Raw genomic sequence first — 11,810 nt, forward strand, 5'->3', positions numbered from 1 at the left:
ATTTCTGCTTCACGCAGTTATTTCCAAGGACTGGCCCCCCAAGGGGCAGGTACTTTGCCAAGTACCAGTTAAAAAGGAAGAATATGCAGTACGACACTGTCAAAGCTGGGGAGATGCGCTGCACTGCTCTAGTGGCAGTTTGAATCCCTGAAACAAGAAGCCGGAGACCTTTCTGTCTTCTTGGCCAGCCATATAGGTACGCCCATCTCTCAGGTAAATCCAGAACCGTTCATCCCAGACTTAAATCCCTGCTCCTCGCTAATCTTTGGAGAGGCAGAGACTTGCGTTTCACCCTCGCACCTGGGGGTGTCTCTTCATTCTCAACGCAGTGTGTTAGACCCCCATTAACGCTCCCTCCCAAAGGCCAGCAATCCTGCTCTGAGCTGGTATGTCATGCAGGAGCACTAAATCTACTTCAAGGCTGTGATACAGCCAAGCCCGGGTCCTTGATGCTGTATTGAGACCTCTACAGCTCCTGTGCAGCAAAGGCATTGAAACTGGAATCTGAGGCTTGGGAGATAATTACTTCAGAAAATGGTGTAAATGACTTCAGTATTTTGAAAGGCTTGAGGTGTTGCTCTTCAACTACCTTCAGCTACTGCAAACGTAATGCAATTTGTTTCCATACAGATTTCTTTTAAAGCTGTGTGTAGTATGTGTCCTAAATACATAATTACACACCAGAGTATAATGGCTCATTCGGGTTTATTTTGTAACCAATATGCATTTTAAAAGCAAATTCTGAAGGAATATGCAGCAACAAACACGCAGCACACATTCTGGAAGATGGTTTTCTTATACTTTCACTCCTAAGAAGCTCCCGAAGGCCTATTCCTGCCAGAGAAACAGACGAGAAAAAGTGAGAAGAAATAAAACCTTTCTTTAAGAATTACCTTGAAGGAAATAAAATGACCCTGTTAAGAAAATAGTCCAGTAAACACAATTTTGGCATGAGTGTCCCGTGAATTGGATTGTCTAGGAAATTGGTAATAAGATTTTGCATCTTTTCTTCCTGCGTTTGAAACTAATCTATGCTCATAGCAAGTCAGCATAGCTATTCCAAAGAAGTTTTTAGTGACCTATGTAAAATCATTTTGCAGTGTCTGTTTGGGCAGCTCTTACAGAGCTATGCGTGCACTGCAAGAATTGTAGAGAAATTTCTATCCTTTTCCAAAGTACTCTCTATAATCCCCCAAAAAGCCATTTTCTAGTGAAAAGTCCTACAAAGACAAAGGCAATAATGCATCAATGCGTGCAGGTGAAAGATTTAAACAGCGCTCAAACTGATGGGAATCACCTGGGGTTGATCTCAGACAACCACTCTCACTTATGTTATTAGTAGTTCAACATGCTGCTTTATTCACTAATTCTAGCCAAAAATGTTTGGACTCTTTTCCTTCTTTTGTAACTCCACGAATTGCTGTAAGACAAGGAGCTGCCTTTGGACAGGAGTGCATGACCAGCAGCGCCTTCCCTTAGATCTTCTCAGCAAGCTAACACAACTGTGAAGAGCATTAGGTTTGTCCCGCTTAATTGGAAGCATTTAAAATTGAGATGCTGAAATTGAGTACCATCTACACTAGGAAATAGGCACTTCCAAAGGGAACCTAAGAGGTAAAATCTCCCTTCAGAATTGCTTCTCTTTCTCTATGAACTACAGAGGCAATTTAGCACAAACAGGTCCTAATTCTGGCACCTGAGATAATCGCTTAAAGAAAAATAAAAGTTAATCAATTCTCCCTCTTTGAAACTACCTGTTAGCTGTATTTAAGCAGAGGAGCTACTGGATATAGGAACTTCCCTGTTTTAAAGATTAAAGGGAGCGAAATACTTTGCTTTCCTTGCTACCTTATGGTCATTTAATGTGTGAGTAGGTGAGATATTCTGAGTCTGGACCCCAGTGGGCAAAGTTAATGGTGTAGTCTGTGGGAATCCAGTTAGACAAAAGGGCAGGGGGCTGTAGGTCAAGGCAAATATAAAAGTCTTTGTGTGAATAACAGACTTGTTCTGCTTTAGTATCTGCCAATGACTCTACAGCATCCTTCACAGCAATAAATAAATTAACCCACACTGACATGCAAGAAAGTTTTGCCCATCTTTGTAGAGGGGGCCAAATCAAGCACAGAAGGTAGCCCAGGTTTAGCAAAGGCAGGAGGAAGAGCCTGAATTGCATTCTGGCTAAATATGAGACTATGCTACCAAATTTTACATGAAAAGTATACAGCTCATCCTATTTACTCTCTCTTTGTGAGCCTGCAGGCTATGCACCTGTACTGTACTGTACAGAAATGTGCTTTCCTGCCCACGTGGTGACCCTGTGCAGACAAGGCCTGCACATAAACATACATGGAGTATAGTTATTGGTTTCTCAGTTTGTTTCTGGAAGTGCAAATAAGTCTGAAGGAAGCTGACATGGACAGAGATGACAGTGTTTGTTGGAAAGAAATCATCTCTTCCTTATCAAGTGAGAGAATCCTGTTTCCTCTGCTATTTTCAATCTAATATGACTAAAGTCAAAAATCCAAATCTCATTTTCTTTTTTCTTGCCCTTTTGATTAGTTCAATGAAAGTACTGGAGAATTTTTAAGTGAAAGTATGGAAAATTACTCAGGGCCCTGGGATTTGTCCACCTCCCTGCTGGAGCTCCAAAGTGAGGAAAGCTTCATTCCGTTACCTTCTTTCCCTTCTTGTGAAAGTTTCGCATTCACTGAATCCAGATGGGATCTGTATTTTCAGTGTATGTGTTTGAGGTCAAAGAGCTGCAATATTAGTGTTCAGATTTTACCATACTCTCTCAGACCTGAGGAAAAATGAGATTTCCAAGCACATCTGCATCATAACAACTCACAGTCCGTTCTCTTTAGATCTAATAACATTGCAGTTCCAGTCAGAGGCAGCGGAGCCTAATGAGATGGAAAAGGACCCTTCGGCCTCAAGCCACGAGAGGTGTGCTACACCAGTCCGTGCTAAGGGGGAGACTGATTGCTCTTTTAAGCCTTCCCAGATGGTCTCCATTTTGGTTTCCTGACTTCTTTTACCTCTTCTCCCTAAGACAGCCCCACACACACTTTTTTAGAAACATATACGGCTCAGCAAAATGCTTCGGACTCAGCTGAGGGCCGAGGGGGAAGGAAGCCGGTATCTCACACTTTGTACATTTTCTTCTGCGTAAAAGGAAAAGCTTCCTCATTTTTTCCACTGTCTTTATCCCTTCTTAAAGCACCCAGACAGCTTAAAGACATAGATATAGAGTCTGAGCATCAAGAATCTATGTGAAAAACAATGTTATCAGAGGATCATTCTGAAAACCTGTATTTCAGGGAGCTTTGTGCCATTTCCTGAGTAACACCCTCAGATCTCATGTACTGTCTTATAATTACGAAAAATATAACTTAGTATAGCATGCACTATGTCAGCTTTGATTATGCCAGCAGAGAAAAACATGGGATACAGAGAGAGAATAAAGGAAGAATGATGGCTGTCTACCGGCTTATCAATTTGCATCTCTCTACAGTAAATCTAAGTCCTTTGTGCTGTCAGTCATGCACTCCTACGGCAGTGATCGCTGGAATATGAAAATCACGGCTTTGAGATCCATTTGTACATTCACATATTTGCACAGCCTTTCTGGGTTTATTGCTTCAGTGGCTGCAGCATCCCCCATCAGCACAGGACCCACGATTTGAGGCTTGACGTTTCCTCCTACTATGCAGCTTATGTGCAGCAGTTCATACCGACACCCTCTGAATCACCACCTCTCTAGTTCAAATTACGAAGGAAAATGGAAAAAACCCTCAGGAAACTGTAAAGGTAACAAATGATCATGTGTTAGATGACATATTTCAGGCCTATAAATCCCAATAATATGTTGTGATTGTGGCTAAAAATAACACACCTCCTCATCAAATATTTACTGTGACATGAATAGCTGCCTGGCCAACATCATGCTTTTGAACACATTAACAGCAACTGCATATTTTCAGCTGAAATGACACACTGGAAATTAATGAAGACAAGAACACATGAACAAAAAACGTCTTACTGCTGCCGTCGCCTCTGTAGCAACTGTCAGCAGTAAAGAGCAGCTTCCTGGAAATTTCAGAGGCATGGCATTCAGAAAACAAAAATCATACTTGTTATCAGCACCGCAGGTGGTTACGCACACACACGCTACAACTACGTTTCTTATAAGCTGAGCAGTAACTTAGGGCTTCACCCTTCCCAAGCTCTTTCCCATCAGGACCCACAGCCTGTGGGTCTGACTGGCTCACAGTCAGTGAGATTTCTTGCTGCTGTAAAATACAAATGGTGGTAGAAAAGCACTTTTTCAAACTTCTTATGTGCCCAGTGTGGGCAAACACTCTTCCACATAAAACTTCCCACAGATAACTAGCAAAGAGGAAAAGAAGAATCAAAAAACTTCCTTGTCCTAAGAAATGCCTTCAGAGATTCCCCTAACATAGAGTAAGCATTAAAATCTGTAGCAGAGTACAATCCTCATCTAAATACTTGAATGCAATTTGCCCCTAATGGGTTAAGAATTGTGATGCAAGGAAAACAAAAGACACTGGAAAATATGGCAGGATAATAAATTATTGCCAATTTCCTGAACTTACGTAAGTTGATCAGAATCCCTTAGAAAACTCTCCAAACAATGTTTCTGTCTTAAAATCCTCTGCATTAAAAACCAGAAAACTCATATTCATGTGCTCAGCTTTCGGGCTGCATTCCGCAAGGCAAGTACAATTCTTCCAGATCAGCAAATCTGTACAATATGGCAGTGTTTGGTTCCCACACTGAATAAAACATGGTCTGTCCTATCTGATCCATTTATTAGTCTCGGCATTATTTTCTCACTATAAACATTCCTAATAGCTTTGGACCATTTTCGTCATGAAGTAACAAGAAGAGCATGAAATCTCTACTGTCTTTAAAATAAACATATACATTACGTTTTGGGTTTTTTTCCTTATGTTGAGGCTGAAGTCTCCTAATGCTTGGCACTCCACAGGGTTTCTGCCGCAGAAGGTTATTTTCTCCTTACCATCTCATAAAATCACAAAATTCCTGTCTCTGGGAGAAATGGGTATTACAAGCAAGTAAATGACAACAGAGAGAGCAGAAGGCCAACATTTTCATAATTTACCCTTAATTCTAACTTTAAAAAGATATTTGAGTCCCAGAGTTTGATTTGAACCAGTAAGGATCCTTATTTGGGGAACAAGAAGTTACGACCAACAAACACCATTTTGCAGCATTTGTTATTGGTAATAAATAACCCAAAACAGTATTTGCTGGTTTTGCAGCTCCTTAGACATCTATGATACCTCTACTGGAAGCTAGTCTCCCTTATGGCAAAACCACCACCTTCTTCAGCATCACTAGGAACCGCGGTGGGATTACCCTAAGGTCCCTCGAAGTCGGCAGCCTGGTACTGACAGTGGCCGACTGCAGAGGGCCAGGAAGTGGTAAAAGAGCAAAGAAAGCCCACAGAGAGCCACAGTTACAGCCTTGTGTTTCTCTTCCATGTCCGTGCGTCATTTGAACCAGCCTAAATTTTCATTTTAAGCTGCTGCCTGCTAAAATTGCCTTGGTGAGCCAAAGACAGAGCCCAGAGCATAGTGCAGTGAATGTGTCCGGTCTTGAGTTTTAACTGCCAGGTCTTGACAATCTTGCCAAAAAACCTGAAGACGTATCTACGCCCATAACACCAGAAAATCCATTAAAACACTATACAGTCTTTCACCTACTCCGTGTTCTTTCACCTTCGAGACACAGTTTTGCATGAGAAGTACTTGAATGACAGCCCTAGCAGCGGTCTATCACACCAGAATAATAAAGGATTAATTACCTCCATCATCAGCACTCTATTATTATTTGTAGCATCAAGCGCCTGCTCTTTTCTTGTGAGCTACAAATGCCTGGGAACACAGAAAAGAAGACACTGTGCATTAATTCAACAAGTCTTCTAGCCTGCACCTGCGTTTAATTAGTTACTCTCAAATCAGACCTGCAGAGCCAGAAGCTGCAAGTGAGAGCACCGCTGACTGCTGGCCTGGCTGGGCTGCCGGCGTAATTAATTGCATTCTTACCATGGCTCTGTCCTCTGCACAAACAAAAGTTAATCATTTACTGGGAAAGTCTGAGCTGATGCTTCTCCGCCATTTGAGCCAAGGCATAGAACATTTCGATAACGGCATCGCCCCACTTCGTATTTACTGCTTGCCTCCCAAAATGACACGCTGACCACCTCTGTGCCACTGGAGACCTACACGGAGGCAGTGGGTGAGAAGCTACACAGGGAGAAAAAAGAAGTGAAAAATCTGAACTAGAGAAGTGCTGACCACAGAAAAACACCATTCAGCAGCTGTCCTGAAAACAAAGGCTTTCTTGGGCAGAGGTTTGGCAAAATGACAGCTAATAACCTGTCTGTGATGGCATTCCTCTAGCCCTCAATGTTACGGTGTTCATGTAAGCTTCAAGCTATTCATACATATTAATGACCGTATCCTCAAAGCACTCTTTCAAAAAGAGGGAAACATCATTATTGCTATTTAATCCATGACAAAGAGAGTGGCTAAAGGTCTTCTCCAAAGTTTCCACAGAAACCAGCAGAAAAGCAACATCCACTGTGCCTTGGAGTGGCTGCTGTTTTCAACGCAAGAACATCCCTCTTTGCTGGGAGCTCAGGCAACCACGAGCTACACCTCACCAGTGGGCTGGCAAGAAGACAGTGCAGAAACAGAGGTTTGGGCATGGAGCTGGTACCTCTGAACCAGGCTGTACCTGTGGAGCATGTCTGAGTGGAGAGGACGGGGTACAGGTCTGAGCAGAAGCCTTGCACTTTCTTTGCTGCAAAGGAGTGGGTGGATTATTGCTCCCAGCTCCACTTCTTCTTCTCCTTCCTCCAAGGACGGCCAGAACTGTTTTCAGGCAGTACTCGTGGGGCTGGAGCGAAGATAGGAGGGAGAGGCATGGCAGAGCTCAGCAAGCCTGGGAACAAGGAGACGTTTCCTTTCCCTGCTTGCTGGAATAACCCTCTGGGGTGATGTGAACTTTATTCCCTATGAATAAACTGCGAACGGACTGTTTGTTTGTGAATGGGGGAGAGGGACTCAACCAACAACAACCTTCAAAGCTTGCGAAAGGCGCAGTTTGGAAATCATGGACTTTCTTTTTAAATCTTTTCACTTCAACTTTTTGAGAGCAGCCTGGTACATCTCTTTTTAAAATTAATGGCATATACTTGATCAAAAATGCTAAAATGCTGGTTCCAGCAAATTACACAGATAATTAAGCCTAATTTCAATAATGCTCCGAAACACTGCTAATAAATCTTTGGGCTCTTGCGTTTCTTGCATATACACTAGCTACTTCACGAGCACCAAATTCCACCCTTGCAGCTCCTTTTCTGTCGAGCTTTGGCAACCCCGAGCTAAATTCTGCTGTCAGTTTTATCCCTGTAAGTCTGGAGCAATTGCTTGTCCTTGGTGGCATAACTCAAGATTACAGCTGTGTAAATGAGCACAGAATGTAGCTTGAAACGTTGTAAATCTGACCTTCAGCTTGCTTCCATGAAAGGGGAAAACCCAGGATCTTGTTTTCACATCCAGTAAGCTTCTTGAAAAACTACCCTGCATAAATATTGTGATTACAATCATAGATATAGCAGTATTAAAACGGAGTTAAAACTGCCCACTATCTAGGTCTACTGGGAGGGGGCAAGATGCCGAGTGTTATATTTATGAGCTACCACAAGCAACACATGCTTTTAATAACTGATGTGCACTTTGGCCCCCTACTATGTCGCAGCAAGACCTTCAGCTTATTTTTGGTTAATAGGGCGCTGTCTGACCTCAAGATAGTGCAGCATTTCATCACCAGTAGCACTTGAATGTTGATCACCCAACCTCCATCAATGTTGACCGCCCAACCCTCATAGCTGGGTCTGTTGTTTTGGGGGGGCTCCGGGGGTGCATGCCTCCTAGACCACCAGAGAGTGAGACCCCCATGGACCTGGGCATCACCGTTGCTCCTGCTGAGCTGTTAGCTCACTGTCCCCCCCCAAAAAAAGCTGACCTAAGGCATCTGGGGCCACGTCTTCACATGGGGATGGACAGACTCAGTCCTAGTGTCCCCCTGTGCAATGGGGTTTTGCACTAGTTCAGAGATATTTCTGCCTGTACCCTCGAAATACGCGTGAGCAGAGAGGGACCGGGGAAGTGAGATCTCCCTTGTTGCCCCAACTCCTCATGATAAGCAGGCCCAGCAAATAAGAAAAACACTCTCACAGCCCTGAGTACTTTCCCGCCTCCTTTTAGCCACCATTTCTCTGAAGGGTATTGTACAAGACTTGTCAAAGGGAAGGTATTGGAACACACATTTACCAAACTGAGTTAGAAGGAAGAATATCACAAAAAACAGGCTTCTAAACAAAACACCAAAAAGAAAAGAGAAAATAATAATTTCAGTGTCTTTTGTTTGTAGAAGCACAAGTTAAATAATTCATGGTTTTTCTAAACAACTGTTTTTGGAGAAAACATCATTTGCCAAAAGTGCAGTACAATCCTTGCAGAGTTGCCATTTGCAGTTATGAAAGCACATCTTAGTTATTACTTATATACACGTCTGAAGCGTTAGCTAGATTCAGGCTAGGAAAAACACCCAAATGCTGCACAATAAGTGCTCCTTTACATGATGGTTTTGATCATCAAACTATCCAAATCTCTTTGCCCTGTCCTGATGTGTCCACGTAACATTCAGAAATCTCTATCAGGCCACTAAGTATAACAAATTACTGGCCTATACATTCAGGACTTTTATCTGCCCAAAGAATAAAATGATGGCTCTGTACTGCAGCACACAGCTGGACAAAGCTGGACAAAGATGCACATATCTGTGGCAGCAAGGATATTTTTCAACGGAAGAAAAGCTCGCAGAGGATATGCCAGCATTTTATTCGCTTCTAGACTGCGTTATCAATCTCTGGCATTACCCAGAATTAAAAGTCACTGTATTTATGCAAAATACTTTTAAACAAGCAGCATCTCTTGTCTTCATTTCTAACTTTCTTAAAGCATAATTTCGTGCATTACCATAAATGAATGAAAGAGCGATGAAATCTCATCAAAATGTGAAGGGAGACTGGATCCAAGTACGACGGCCTGTAATTCACCTGCCATTGGGGGCTGCTTTTAAAAAATGGACCAAGTTCACTTCATGCTTATTGCTATTTTAAACACTTTAAATATTTTAAAATAACATTTCCATTTTTCTTTCTGTATTACGGAGTGAATGTGCTTTCCATTTTAATTCCTAAGCTCAAAAAAACAATAGAACAGTGTTTGAAGAAGCCATTTCACATACACATCAACACAGACGTGGACTTGGAGACAGCAGAGGTGGCAATATTCTTGACCAGCACCATCAACAGACTACTAGGAAACTGTGGCAGGTCAGCTAAGGACCTATATCAATGATGAAAAATAAGAGGGGATTTCTCTTTACTTAAGATTGAAAACAGTTTCCCTGATAAAACCTTCCTAGCGCCCCATTTGTTTTGGAACCTGTGGGATCTGCAATTCCTTCTGCAAAGGGGGGCTGTTTCTGTGGCATCGGAACAAAATTACCCACAGATATTGAAACTAAAAAATCATTAATAAAATTACCTAGATTTAATTTACTCCCTTTTTTTTTTTCCCTCCCCTGCTTTCCACTAGCTTATCACTTCTTCAGAGTTTGTCTTGAGCTAAATGTCACTGCAAAATGATGTGCTAGGTGCAGAATAATAAATTTCATCCAAGACCTTTCGAGTTACAGGTCATTTAATATAGTAACTGTGGGCAAGCCAGGCCCCCATTGTGCTCCCACTAATGTCAATGAGTATTTCTTGCCCGTGAGTTCAGAAACGGATACCATCCCTGGCTGTGACAGATTGCTCCTAATCTAAATTTGTCACACACTGCCACTGTCCGTACCTCATTTTCTGGGTGCCCATCTTCAGGCATCCAAAGATTAATTTGCAGAGTAGGCAGGTGCTACTGGAAGCGGAGGGAAGACGATCTCCGCTTTGCGTGCGGAGACTCTTGCTGTTTGGATGCAGTTGTGGTCCTTTACGCACAGCCCTCGCGAAGGGCTCTTCCCCATCCTAAATGCAGGCACAAAGGGGAGAGCTTATCTGGTTATTGCTTTGTGTCTGCAGCAGAGTGGCAATAGTCCAGGGAAGCAGAGAACATAAAAAAGGAAACAAGAACTGGGAATTTATGCCCAGGACAGACAACAACAACAAAAAAAAAGCCATTTTTTGTTAGTGCTGGCAGATAGCTGGGTGCAAAGACACCGTCATTTGCACTTTGGTTCTGGCTGTGGTCAGGATTTGTATGCCTTGTAACGAAGTCCATCCCGCATTTAAAAAAAAGAAAAAAACAAAAAAAACCCCAACAAAACAAACAAACTAAAAAACCCTAACAAAACAAACATTTCATCCTTTCAGTAAAAACTAACCATGTTCTTTTGTATCTGGCTAACTTCAAAGGTGGAAAAGATAAACGTCATGAAGCTCCAAGCAATTTCAAAAAAGCAAAGTCCTTGAGTTACCTACAGGGACCTGCCCAATTAGCTGACTCTCTTTTTTGATTTTGCTCTCTACAACTAAGTTTTTCAGGAAACAAAAAGAATAAGAGCACTTCAGTGCACCCAGTCAGCTGTGAATATGCCCAGGATGAAGATGCTCTGCTGAGAAAGCCACAGGAAGAAAAGGACTGATCCTCTGTAGAGTCCAGGAAACCCAAAACCCCCTACTGAATAGTGAGAGTGAAAAATAAAGAGATAAAATAAACCCAAGCCAACCACAAAGGATATTTGTTTAGTCAGGAAACACCATCCATCCATAGCCCAATGTTCCACTTCACAATTCTGATGCGTTTCAATACATTTTTTTCCTGGGCTACGTAATATACCATTCATTAAATGCATGCATATATATTAATCCTAAAAGACTGAACAGTTTCCCTTGCCAGCTTTTCCGTATCAGATTTTCCCATGTTTATAACGTCTTTCTCTGTTCCTGCGAAACAGACCTGTACAAACAAAAATCAATCTCTGCCTGACTGCACGGGGAAACACTGACCCTAAGTAACCACCATGTGCAAACGCTGCGGACAGCCCAGATTTCACTCCTTTAACCTGTTCAACCCTTGGAAGATGAAAAGCAGGTCAGGATTTTTGCAACAGAATTTTTTCCAACAGACTTGTTCTCCTGAGGTCTTCACATTGCCACTGGAGGATAGGAGTTGCTGGCTGAACACAAGGAGAGCCACTGGCACGCAGCAGGTCAGTAAAATGTAGACTCTGCAAACCCTTAGATGTGTGTTTAAGGATAAGAGTAGCAAGTGAAACCTTGGCCCCAGCGACATCCATGGCAGTTTTGCTGCAACGTCAATGGAGGCAAGATTTTAACCCATGGGATTAATTTATGAGATTAATGTAAAGGACCAGGGCCCAAATTGTTCTTTACTCATCAGAAATGAATAATCCTGAGTTTGAAGTAACGCCAGATAACCAAATTACACATGCAAATAAACACATTATGATGGACTGCAGCAGTGTAAGTGAAAAATATTATTCACCTTCCAGGAGAAAGAAATAGTTTTTTAAATTAACCTTTAATTTAATCTATCCCTTTAGAATAATAGCTTAACAGAAAAAGTTATTACCCTTTAGGAAATATACCCATAACGGAGGCTTCCCAGGTAGCTTTCATGAAAACATTCAAAATAGATGTGAACACACATTCTAGGTTTCCATAAATG

At 42.1% G+C, this 11,810-nt stretch overlaps 1 long non-coding RNA gene across 1 annotated transcript; it reads right to left on the minus strand.

The window, feature by feature from the left end:
* Positions 1 to 693: 693 nt before the first annotated feature.
* Positions 694 to 5,924, minus strand: LOC141740065 (uncharacterized). The gene is made up of 3 exons (XR_012585873.1): positions 5,852 to 5,924; positions 4,953 to 5,073; positions 694 to 834 (listed from the first exon to the last, which is right to left on the minus strand). It is a non-coding gene; the product is annotated as an uncharacterized LOC141740065 (long non-coding RNA).
* Between the last annotated feature and the right edge of the window lie 5,886 nt (positions 5,925 to 11,810).

This window comes from Larus michahellis, chromosome 3, assembly GCF_964199755.1.
Source record: "Larus michahellis chromosome 3, bLarMic1.1, whole genome shotgun sequence".
Taxonomy (NCBI): domain Eukaryota; kingdom Metazoa; phylum Chordata; class Aves; order Charadriiformes; family Laridae; genus Larus; species Larus michahellis.